This window comes from Doryrhamphus excisus, chromosome 4 (assembly GCF_030265055.1).
Source record: "Doryrhamphus excisus isolate RoL2022-K1 chromosome 4, RoL_Dexc_1.0, whole genome shotgun sequence".
Classification (NCBI taxonomy): domain Eukaryota; kingdom Metazoa; phylum Chordata; class Actinopteri; order Syngnathiformes; family Syngnathidae; genus Doryrhamphus; species Doryrhamphus excisus.
Window position 1 is genome coordinate 27447844 of NC_080469.1, and position 12988 is coordinate 27460831.

A 12988-nucleotide genomic window follows, 5' to 3' on the forward strand; every position below is an offset into this window, starting at 1 on the left:
TGTCACAGGAGTTTGAACCTGAACCTGAAGTTTGGTGCTGCATTCAGGTTGCAGTCTCTAATGAGGCGTGGGTTTGAGTCCCACTTCTGACAGCTTCTTGCATCTTGAAGTGGCGTCACCCTTCATTCTAAAGTGGCCGAGGCTGCTCCTCATGGGCAGTAAACCAGGGGTGCTTTTCAAAATGACCGCTGCTGAAAAGTATACAAAGCAGACCTATTGCATTCTGGGGTCTTGCGTTTCTCCAGAAAACAGTCTTTGTTCTTCAACATGACCTCTGATAAAAAGTATGAAAACCAGAGTCATGGAAATACCAGTAGAGGACTGCTGGAATTAGAACCAATGAGCCCCTCTTTGCTAGGCATGTAATTTGACCAACTAAAGCATAGTGCCTGCGAAGCATGCAAACTTGACAATGATGCCTTTAGTAAAAAAGGAAATCCTGTGCATCTGGCACCGACACAAAAACAGTTCACCAATGGGGAAAATGTTCATAAAAGGGAGGGAGCCCAAAGCCAAACACATGTGTCAATTGAGCGGCCCTGGGTGGGCTCGAACCACCAACCTCTCAGTTAACAGCCGAACGCGCTGACCAATTGCTGCATAGAGGCTACATCCGCATCACTGCAGTAAGGTTTCAGTAAGTTTCCACTTTTGACAGAAAGTTGCAAATACTCAAGTGCTGTCCACCTTAACTCTCAGGTGGTCCGGTCTGTTACTTTTCAGGTGTCATTCTGAATTCTGCCCTTTGGCAGGAAAAGAGCCTTTGTCCTTTTTCAACATGAGCTCTGGGTAAAAGCTTAGATATACTGTATTGGCCGGGAATCAGACCCGGGCCTCCCGCTTGGCAAGCGAGAATTCTACCACTGAACCACCAATGCCCGCCTGAGGTGCCTACCTTTTAACTGGAACTGGAAAGGCTTGTGTAGCCCCGCACACAAACCACGTGTCTTCCTCACATGCACACCCAATGTGGGTCTCAAACCCAGGACCCTGAGAGTAAGAGTCTCATGCTCTACCCACTGAGCTAACCAGGCCTTTTTCTGCTGTAGATATAATTTTTTGTTTTTCTTTTTTATCGATGTGGCCATCTTGATGTTTGATCAATTCCACAGACAACCTTGTTTCAGAAGGAGTGAGACTTTCAGTCATCTGTAGTTCTACAGTCTCCGACTCAGGCAACATCTTTGTACCCGACATTTCCAATTTATGATCACTCTGCAACCGCCCCTGAACAGACACCCATGTCCACCCTCTCTTGGGGAACTATTGACTCGACTCAATTAAATGACTAAAACTAAAACCAAAAGACCATAGTTGGAATCCTCCCAGCCTCGTTGGCATATCAACGAGTATGTCCACACCCCGAGGTTATCAAACTCGCTCCCAAGGAAATGTTGGAACTTGGGAAAGCATTAATGGCAAGAAGTAGGATTAAGAATCCTACTTCTTGCCAAAACCTACCCTTTGAAGTAGAAGGAGAAGCCTACCCTATGGTAGAAGATAAGATATGCCTTTATTCACCCCTCAGTGGGAAAATTTGCAAGTACCTGCAAGTTCCGCAACAGCAGGGGGAGTACCTCAGTATGTTTACAGACCATGGACTCCTCCTAAATTTAGATAAATAGCCTTATCCATGCCAAAACCACACAACAACCTTGACCAAATCCTGACTGACATAACTGACTTGGTACATAATCACCGTCTCAACGGAACTGAATTAGCCCAACTGTTGACATTGACCACAGGCTCCAAGTATGGTGCTTTTTGTACGGCCATTTAGCCAATTCTGCCAAAGAGGAATTCAGAACACGCTCGTGGCCCATTGCCATTTTTATGGTACCTGGCGACTTCAACCAGTGAACTCCACTGTACCGCTTATCCTCATCGACGGACTGTATTCCCCACCCTTTACCAGCATGGGGACATTCCAACCCAAGATGAGAACACACTGGACCAGGTACACAGCAACATAGTACGTGGCACAGACACAGCGTCACCCTTCCCCCACTTTTAGCCCAGACTGAAAAAGCAGAGAACCCCCTTTGCAGCTGAAATTGTTCAGTTGGGAGAGCGTTGGATTGAATCTCTAAAGGTCCCTGGTTCAATCCCAGTTTTCAGCACAATCGCTGTTTACATGGTGAGTTGGCAAACAAAAGGTGTAAAGGTGTGACTTTGTTCTCTTGATTTCATCAACATCGATCACGACAACACAGCCAGACAATTACATATTAAGACCAGACAAGTGCAGTTGGGAGGTGACGTACAACAAATGTTCACAGCATTAGGTCTGCAAAGTGTTCAGCTGATGCACATTTACTGGAAAGGAAAATGGGCTTTTGTCACGGTAGCCATGCCGACACAAGCAAAAATGTTTCTCCCGCCAGGACAACACCCACATGAAATTCAAGCTTTGCTCGCAGACGAAAAAGAACCAGCTGGAATGAGCAATCTGCACCTCCAAGTCTGAGTTTATGGTTCTTGCCCAGAAAAGCATAGCTCACAGCCGTAATTGTATAGTGGTTCCTACTCTGTGTTGTGGCCGCAACAACCCCGGCCGATTCAGGGTCATGGCAGGTGTGTGTTGCTTTTGTAATTGTATTGTCTGAAAAGACAAGATTGTCTGTCCACTTGAAGTGTGGTGCTATAAAAATACACTAGTTTTGACCACACCTGTATTTTTAGTAAACATTATTAGCATGCAATGAATCAAGGTATAAGGTACGATGTCGGAGATCAAGAACGCTTTTGTTGGCAAAAAAGCCATAACATATCATTTCGACAATAAGGATATCAAACCCGCTATTTCTTGCATGTAAAGCAAGAAACTCTGGCCTTTGAGTTAAATCCCCCCGCTGCACAGGAAGGCTGCCACAATTTCTGCAACACCAAAACACTAACTAAGATGTGTCATTTTGAGTCAACAAGACCATGTCCACAAAGGAGATGAGGTGACCGAGAGGTTAAGGTGATGGACTGCTAATCCATTGTGTTCTGCACGCATGGGTTCGAATCCCATCCTCATCGGACTATACTAATGCACCAGTTTTGACACCACCTGTGTTTTTAGGAAACATCATTAGAATGCAATTAATCCAAGCATCCGGTACGATGTGGGAGATTGAGAATGCTTTTTGCAGGCAGGCATCGATTCCACTTCATCTCACATGCGAAGTGAGCGCTCTACCATTTGTGGTCCTACAAGAATGGGATTTGTTTTTGTGTACTTCGAATGACATGTTTTCCGCATGTTGCAGAATTTTCCACAGGAAATAAATCTTTAAGATGTATCACCAAAAGAGCTGAACCGCCCAATGTGGGGCTCGAACCCACTACCCTGAGATTAAGAGTCTCATGCTCTCCCGACTGAGCTAACCGGGCATTTTTCTGCCACGATATCACTTTTTAATTTTTTTGAATTGATGTGGTCTTCTTGATGTTTGATCAATTCCACACCCAACCTAGTTTCTCAGGGAACAAAGGAGCAAGAGGTTCAGTCATAGCTGAGAACTTTGGAAGTGTAGTCATCTTAACCCTCCTGTTATGTTCATTTGTCAGGAACAGCCATGATGTTCCCGGGTCAGTTTGCATGTTTATTTATCTGAAAGATGTCCAACACCAAAAAAATCCCCACAAGCATTGTTAGTTATTCACTACTACTCCATTACTAACTATTCTATCAATGTTTAGAGCAATGGTGTACCTTACCTCTCACAGGTAGTGGTTTAATTAATTTTAATTAATTAATTAATTAATTGAATGAATCAGAGGCATCATGAACAGTCTGCATCAAAACATTATCTGAAATCCTGTGGCAGGTTTCTGGCATTGATTCTTAATTCAGTTGCCATCCCTGATAGATGGTAATGGTAATGGTAATCATGCCCGCGTGGCAGGCGAGTCTCTTTGCTTGTCTGACGTCTGTGTCGCATCCTGATTGGCTGGCAGCAAATGTCAACAACACGCGCGCGGCCCCCGCTTGGCAAGTGAGAATTCTACCACTGAACCACCAATGCCACGTGGGGACACACTGTAAGAGAAAAAAAATTCAACTGTCAAGTGGATGAGCCTCTGCAAAGTGGCGCTGAATGACAACACATCACAATGTCATACTCTTTGGATTCAAGCACCTTCTGGCGTAATGGGATCCACAAGAATCACGTCAGCTGTGGATGCAACGTCAATTCGTTCTTGAAGGGCAAGTGACAAAAAGAAGTACATGGTTCACAAATCAGCTGCCAAAGTTTCACTGACCAAGCACCCAGGCACTGCTGGGATTTGAACCCAGGATCTCCTGTTTACTAGACAGGCACTTTGACCAGCTTAGCCACAGTGCCAGCAGTGCATCTGGCACCAACACAAAAACAGTTCGCCAATGGGGAAAAATGTTCATACAAGGGAGGGAGTCCAAAGTCCAACAAATGTGTGAATTGAGAGTCCCTGGGTGGGCTCGAACCACCAACCTCTCAGTTTACAGCCAAATGTGCTGACCAATTGCGCGACAGAGACTACAACAGCATGACTGCAGTCAGGTTTCACTAAGTGCTGTCCACCTTAACTCTCGGGTGGTCCGGTCTGTTACGTTTCAGGTGTCATTCTGAATACTGCCCTTTCGCAGGAAAAGAGCCTTTGTACTTTTTCAACATGAGCTCTAAAGAAAGGTACAAGCTGAGATATACTGCATTGGCCGGGAATCGGACCCGGGCCCCCCGCTTGGCAAGCGAGAATTCTACCACTGAACCACCAATGCCACATTGGGAAACACCATCGGAGAACAAATTAAATTGTCGAGTGGATGTGCCTCTGCAAAGTGGCGCTGAATGACAAAACATCACAATCACAACACATGCACATGATGCCAGGGGAGGCCGAGTACTAACAGAGCTGAGCGAGAGGGCATAAGAAAAAAAATAGTGACCTTGTGGTGGTTACCCGACAGCACCAAGGATATGGTGCACGTCTGATGCGTAATGCATGCCAGGTGATGTTCATCTAGCGAGCGGACATTCTTGTGGGGGACAAGCTCAACAGTAGGAATGTTGAGAGAACTGACCAGTCCGCTATCAATGAAGTTCTCGTCCGCCCCAGAGTCAATTAATGCTGTGGTAGGAGAAGCTTCCCCCGCCCAGGATATCGTACCTTCCACCTGAAGTCGGCCCACCAAAGCGGATGATGCAGCCGGTGTGGTTGGAGCGGGCAGTGCCAGCAGCTGGGGAATATCCCTGGTGGAGGAAGAGCGTTGGCGTCCTGGGCGAACTGGACAGCGGGAAATTGTGTGTAGGACTCCCACAGTACAGGCACAGCCACAGGCGTGGACGGTGACTCCTCTCCGCTGACGAAAGGCGACTGGCTCCCAGTTGCATGGGGACGACACTCCCGACGTCATCAGACGGCGCTCCGCTGCTGGAGCAGGGAGGGAGGAGTGGTGCCGGAAGAGCCCCAGGAGGTGGGATTTGGAGCCGACATGTGGGTCGGAGAGGCTCCGCTGTGCGCTGCGCTCCCGCAGCCGGTTGTCGAGTCGAATGGATAGCGACAGAGAGCGGCTGGAATGACAAGGCGCTGTGGAGCGCATATCGGGCGAGTGTTAGAATAAAATGTAGATTATTTTGTTAGTTATCACCCTTATATCCACTTGCTTAGACAATAGAAAGTGTTTGAATGTGCTGAAGAAGGAATGTTCCCGTGACCCTAATCAGAGACCCTCAGCGACCCCCAGGTCCTGGAGGTGCTTGGATGCACCAACAGCGACTCTGCAGATGCTCATGTTAATCCTGCAAGAATGTGTCAAGATAAGAACTCGTAAAACATTAAAAGTAATAACTCTCACATACACACAAACACATAGACAAACAAATACAGCTCGTGCAACTGCCTTCTCCACCCCCCCTTAGAGTTGCACGACCATGTAGTAGGGACCCCCGAAAGAGAATAAAAGGAGAGGAGTGTGAACTGCATATTCAGAGTGGAGCGGCATGTCACTGGGTATGTGGTTTCACTCTCCTCGCTGCGATCAACTTGGAATATTGTTGTCTGTCTCTTCTGTATTTCTGTATTGAAGTGATTTTACAAGTGTCACAGGAGTTTGAACCTGACATTTACTTGGTTCTTCGAGCCAGATCCCAAGATACCTGAGGAGTCCAGTTGTGGAGTGGACAAGACAGAAAGACCGTGGCCACGGCAGACAAAACCCTTTGACGGGCTGTCTTCTCAGCTCAACAACTGGAAGCTGAAGGTTGACGGGATACCGACGGAAGAGAAGACAACAATCAGTAAGACACTTTTGATCAGAGTGTAGAGTAAAAGGGCGCCGTCCCTTTGTGTTGTGAGTGAAAGGGTGGCATCCCTTTGTGTTAAAGCAGGGGTGGGCAAACTGAGACCTGGGGTCCACATGCAGCCCGCTAAGGGTTTTTGACCCCTAGAGCTGAGTGCGGCCCGCGAGTCAATAAGGTTTGTCACCCGGTGCTAAAAGCCTTGTGTATACTAGTCGCTGGCAAGCAAAGAGACGGACTCGACAGTCTTCTGTAGGAAGACGAGTTGGCAGTCTTGTGTAATAAGATGGACCCACAGTGTTACGGAGTTGGCGGTCTTTCACAATAAGACAGAGTTGGCAGTTTTTTGTACAAAGACGGAGTTGGCGGTCATGTTAGGCTAGAAAAGGAGTGCCTCCGCGGTGAAAGGCCTTTTCGGGGTTTGAATGTGAAAACGTTTTCAAAGTACGAATGAGTGTGTGAATGGGAGATTTTGTCACGAGACAGGTCTTCATATTAAAGGGTGAGAAAAAGAGTAAGTCTTTGAGGAAGCAGAGGCAAGAATTATCCGCCCTCTCCGGGGTAGAAGCTTGAGAATTACCTCAAAGAAAAGTTCATTACTCTCTCACTGACAAACAACCCTGTTGTTAGTTTTCCCGAGGAAGCTCATCACAACAGGGACCAAATTATTCCCAAGATGGGAAATAAAAGTGGAAAAACACAAGTCAAAAGGGAGGAACTAAATTGCAAGTATTGGTGTTACGTGTTTCACCGCCAACCAACCAAAATAAAACATCTAGAAATATGGATTAACAAGTATGGTTTTGACGGACAATTATCGATCCCTAAATTAATAAAATTGCAACAGGATATTGCAAAAAGGAACAAGAATCAAACCAAAAAAATGCAAAAGCAAGGGTATGATGACCTGTCATATTGGAAGGAGTTGGCAGAGAGAAGGCAAAAAGGCGAGGCGAAGATGGAAGAAAGGAAGGCAAGAGATAGAGCAGAAAAAAAAGGTTGTAAAAAGGAAGAGTTATATAAGATAGTAAGGGAAGTTTTACTTCAGGAGTATCAGAAAGATGAAGGAAAAGTAAATGAGGAGAAAGACGCAGACACATTTTTTACACGAAAGGAAGGTAATGAAAGTAGGGTTATGCCAACTAAAGGAGTGAGCAATAGTAGTCAAAATGATGGTGTAGTAGGTGGACAATCACAATTGTATCCACAGTTCGCTGAACCCCCACATTATGACAACCACGATGTCAGACCATCAGTGCCATACCCACCACAAACAAGAGCTAAACCTTTTTCTGTTGAGTGGTCAAAACAGATGGGAGAAGTATTTTCTCCTAAATCACCACCTAGGGTTTCACCGGAAACCGATGCGTTTCCAATGATAGAAGTACCGAACCCTAATGTAGCCAATGATGAACGTCCCACAATCCTAGTGTATCGTACATGGACACAGGAAGATGTAAAGAAGGCCTTAGATGGTGTCACACCTGTAAAAGAGGACGCCGTAAGATTTATTACAGACATGAACAACTTGAGAATGTCATACCACCTGAACGGAATAGAAGTACAACAAGTGTGGATGAGAGCCTTAGGGCCAGAGTGGTGTCTGTGTAAAGGAAATTGGAGCCCCACATATGGCAATGGCCAACCTGTGGCCCATGATGACCCCACATTGGAGCAAAGAATCAATCAGTTGGAAGAGAGAGTCCTAGCAAAGTTCAGGAAAAGAGCTAATTACTCAACAATAGGACAATGCAAACAAAAGAATGACGAATCATTTGATGAGTATAGAGTGCGTATGATTACGGTATTCAAACTAAATAGCGGCCTTGCTGAAGATGATGAACCCACAGGCCCATACCAACAACAGTTAAAGAATGCGATACATGCTAATTCAAATCCTGGCATAAAAGGGTGGGTTGATAAACATTTCATCGGAATGCCCACAGCAACTATGGCAGACTATATCACACACGTGCAGCATGCAGCATGCAAAATGCAGGTGTTAAGTAACAAAAATAAGATGCAAAAAATACACACCTTTGTTACAGATAACGGAGAAATCCTCTTTCAAAGTCAAGGATGATTCAGAGGAAAAGGTAGAGGAAAAGGTAGAGGAAAAGGTAGAGGAACAGGTAGACAGAATGTACGAAGCTATCCCAACAATACTGGATGTTGGAATTGCGGTGAAGAAGGTCACTTCTCCCGTGATTGTGACAAAGGCCAGTTCAAAAGGAACCAAAAGCCATATTAGGCATGACTAGGCTTGTCTAAACAAATAGAACCAGAACAAAATGATGAACCAGTAGTAGAATTAAATTTACAAGAGGTATTTGCCTTTGAACATCGCAGAAGTCACATTGGAAGTGAATGGTAATCCAATCAGATTTCTTTGTGACTCGGGAGCATGTAGAACAACTTGCAGATATGAATTTCCACATTCAAGATCTGCAGGCAATACATGGCTCAGGACAGCAGGAGGAAAATTTGACAATAATGGTCAAGTCCCTACCAATAACGTTGTGGTCCATCAGATGTAGGACTAATTAAAAGTGCCCAACCTGTACAAATTAAAGCTAAAAATGATTACAGGACATGTGTTAGGCAATACCCAATAAAACCAGATGCATATGAAGGAATAAAACCAGTGATAGAAGAATTGTTAAAAGCTAAAGCCTTAGTAGAATGTAGCAGCTCAAAATGGAACATCCTTAATTTTCCAGTGGGAAAAAGTGCCACTCTCTGTGGGATGGAGAATGATACAGGACAAGTTGTAAATCAAGCTGTGGTGGCAAGAGCACCTTGTGTGCCTGACCCACACACATGGTTAAATTCTTTACCAACAGATGTCACATGGTTCACCATAGTAGACATCAGTAATGCATTCCTCTCCATTCCAATACATAGAGAAAGAAGGTTTAGGTTCGCATTTACGTTTGCAGGAAAAATATACATACACACGCCTACCGCAAGGATATTGTGAAAGCCCGAAAATGTATTCACAAGCAATGATAGCCATTATGTCTATGTTTAATCCCCAAATGAAAGCCATATATTACTATATGTAGATGACATCCTACTAGCGTCACCAGATAGGAAGTCATGTGAGGAAGACACAATAGCCTTATTACACCATTTAGCGAAAGAAGGCCTTAAAGTGAGTAAAGACAAAGTACAATTTTGTAAGCAATCAGTGAACTACTTGGGCCATCAGTTGACAGGACAAGGACAAACTATTCTAGCTGACAGGAAACAAGCAATTTTAAATGCACCTAAACCACAAACAACAAAGCAAATTATGTCCTTCTTAGGACTCACTAATTAGATGTAGATGTTGGATTCCAAACTATGCACAAATAGTGTCACCATTAACAAAGTTAATGTATAAAAATGACGTCACTCTTACAGTGGAATGAGGAGGCAGAAAAAGCATTCTGTGAAAAAGAGTACTGGTAGGAAGTATGATTCTAGCACTGCATGATTACAGCAAAACATTTAAACAAACAGTAGATTACTCTTACCAAGAGTATGGTGCAAAGAAACAACCAATAGCGTACTACTCTTGTAAGCTAGATGCAGTAGCATGCGCCATCTTACATTGTGTGCGGGCTAATAGCAGCATCTATGGCCGTGGAAACAAGTGCAACCATTATATTGTTCCATTTACTAGTACTGAAAGTACCTCATGCGGTTTCCACCCTGCTATTGCAGACGAGCATGACATTTTTGTCTCCTGCTAGACATCTGTCTTTTGTCTCAACCACATGTAACACTTGAGCGATGCACCACGCTCAACCCAGCTACCCTTCTACCACTCCCTGAGGAAAGCGAAAGACATGATTGTGATGAACTAACAACACAAACTACAGAGTGTAGACCAGACTTATTAGCTCAGGCACTAACAAAAAGAGGAGATTTTTGTAGATGTTTCCTCAAAGAAAAATGATTTGTGGAAAGAATCATAACTGGCTATGCAGTCATAGCGCTTACAGAAGCATGCAAATTAATGAAAGGTCAAAAGGTGACAAATTATACCGATAGCCAATATGTACATTGAACAGTACATACCTTTGCAGAACAGAGGTATGATAACATCAACAGGAAAACCAGTAACTCATGCAGGATTGTTAACAGCATTACTAGAAGCAGTGCAATTACCAATACAAATTGCATTGCATGTAAATGGGACATACAAATAATACTGATCCGATATCCTTAGGAAATGCGTTCGCTGATAAAATTATAAAACAAGCAGCACTAAAGGAACTGGACCATCTTGAAACTGAAAGATTACAAGTAGACTTTGAGATATTGGCTGATATGCAACAACAAAGTCCAAAACAGGAAATTGACCACTGTCTTAGTAATAAAGCAACCTTGGACAAAAATGTTTATATGTCGCCAGATAAGAAACCAATCTTGCCAAAAAAGTGTAAAGGTGGGCTGACATTTTGAGCCATGGTGTTACACATGTCTCAACAGGAGGGATGTGTCACACTATTAACACCCACTTTAATTCGTATTTAAAAAATCTTATTCAAAAAATTTTTGTTGAGCGTTTTTAATGTGTGCAAAACACAACGTCCAGGACAACTTGTGACCGAGGTGTGGCCAATTTCCAAAACCACAATATTAATTTCAAGTAATACATATGGACTTTATTGAGCTAAATAAAAGTGAAGGAAGGTCAGCCCTGATTCTTGCATCCCAGAGCTGTTGTAGATTGGCCTCATATGGGATGGAGTAGGGGTATGTGTATGAGATGGACCAGGATCCTGTTCCTGGACCAGACACTTGCTCCTTCACCCCATTATCTGTATTGCCTCCTGAGTTTAGTTTTCCAATGAGTGAATGACCATAAATGCCTGAGACCATCCTGGCTTTTTGGTTCTTCCACAATGATCTCTGCAAAGACGCAGCACAGGATGCTGTGTCCTGACCTTCTACTAACTTTACTAGTGGTTGACAAGTACTGATCGCAGTTTAACATGGTACTCATCTGATCTGCATGGAATATATTGAGAATGAAACAGAATTAGACTACAGCAGTCACTTTGTAAATTAACTTGTAAAAGAAAAGAAAAAAGGAAAGAAAACAGGAACAATGTTCTGCATGGACTTAAAGAACCATAGCGCGTACCATCCCCAAAGTGGAGGACTGGTAGAACAGAAAATGCATGGAAGAAACAAAGTGTCCAAGGACATAATGTTTAGATCCAGTTAAATTACACATAAACATAACGGCACAAATGGTTTGAGTCCATATGAAACATTGTTTGTCAAACCATATAGGTTGACACGATTCGAAAATGTGTAGGAAACTGATGACGATTCTACTTTGATAGAAGACATGAGACTGACACCAGGAGACTGAGTGTTGAGTAAAAGTGTAAAAAGAAAACACTGGCACTCTCCCAAGTGGGAAGGGCCTCATCAAGTACTGTTAACGACACCAACAGCATTAGGAATTGTAGAAAGAAACACTTGGATACATCAAACGCATTGTAAAGTAGTCATTGTTCGAGAGTCTGACGAGGAAGGTAAAGACCAGTCTGTGATGCAGGGGACTTCAGAGTCCTAGACTCTGAGGCATTGTGTTGAGCAGTGAAGATTATAGCACATACCCTGGTCCAGAAAACCGAACAATGCATCCTAGTTCTAAGATCACTATTGTAACAGGACATGCATTGTGTCCAGTTTTATCTTCACCAAGACCTGAAGAAGATCCATCACATGAACTGTGCTCTGACAGCAAACGATCACTTCCAGACTGAAAGTTCAGAAGATGTTTGCTGACATGGTGTTTATGGTGACAACGACAATCACATCACCAGCCACTAAAGTGGAATGTGGCCGACTCAGAACTGGACAGGATCACACCTTTGATGCAAGGACAAGCCAAGCACCAGAATCTAGAAGTGGCAACAAATGGCCACCTGCAAGGAGGACATCCAGAGGAGAGACTAGAACAGCAATATGACCCTGGCATGTGCAGAAAAGGAGACTTTGGACCAAAGACTTGATGGAGGACTTTCTTAGACAGCAATATATAGAGATATCCTGGAGGAAAACCTGCTCCAGAGCGCTCTTGACCTCAGGCTGGGGCGAAGGTTCATTTTTCAGCAGGACAACGACCCGAAGCACACAGCCAAGATCTCAAAAGATTGGCTTCAGAACCACTCCGTGAATGTCCTGGAGTGGCCCAGCCAGAGTCCAGACTTGAATCCGATGGAACATCTCTGGAGAGATCTGAAAATGGCTGTGCACAGACGTCTCCCATCCAACCTGATGGAGCTTGAGACTTATTGCAAAGAAGAATGGGCAAAACTGCCTAAAGATAGGTGTGCTAAACTTGTGGGATCATATTCAAAAAGACTTGAGGCTGTAATTGCTGCCAAAGGTGGATCAACAAAGTATTAAGCAAAGGCTGTGAATACTTATGTAAATGTGATTTTTTTGTTTTCTATTTTTAATAAATTCAAAACATGTCAAAAAAAACTTTTTTCACATTGTCAAAATGGAGTATTTTGTGTAGAATTTTGAGGTAAGAGATTAAATTAATACAATTTGTGAGGCTGAATGAGGCTGTAACATGACAAAATGTAGAAAAAGTGAAGCGCTGTGAATACTTTCCGGATGCACTGTACATGTATTTAATTGTGTTGTATTCAGATATCTTTTTATTCTATACACACCAGAGAAACCACAAACGCAGTTGGTTCTTC

General features: G+C 43.7%; 4 non-coding genes across 4 annotated transcripts; 1 reads left to right on the forward strand and 3 right to left on the reverse strand.

Moving 5' to 3' along the window:
* The first annotated feature begins 2942 nt into the window (after window positions 1-2942).
* Window positions 2943-3024, forward strand: trnas-gcu (transfer RNA serine (anticodon GCU)). Its single transcript has one exon. It is a non-coding gene; the product is annotated as a tRNA-Ser (tRNA).
* A 281-nt stretch (window positions 3025-3305) lies between these two features.
* On the reverse strand, window positions 3306-3378 carry trnak-cuu (transfer RNA lysine (anticodon CUU)). The gene has a single exon. It is a non-coding gene; the product is annotated as a tRNA-Lys (tRNA).
* Window positions 3379-4260: 882 nt separating this feature from the next.
* On the reverse strand, window positions 4261-4334 carry trnat-agu (transfer RNA threonine (anticodon AGU)). The gene has a single exon. It is a non-coding gene; the product is annotated as a tRNA-Thr (tRNA).
* A 342-nt stretch (window positions 4335-4676) lies between these two features.
* On the reverse strand, window positions 4677-4747 carry trnag-gcc (transfer RNA glycine (anticodon GCC)). Its single transcript has one exon. It is a non-coding gene; the product is annotated as a tRNA-Gly (tRNA).
* Window positions 4748-12988: the final 8241 nt, after the last annotated feature.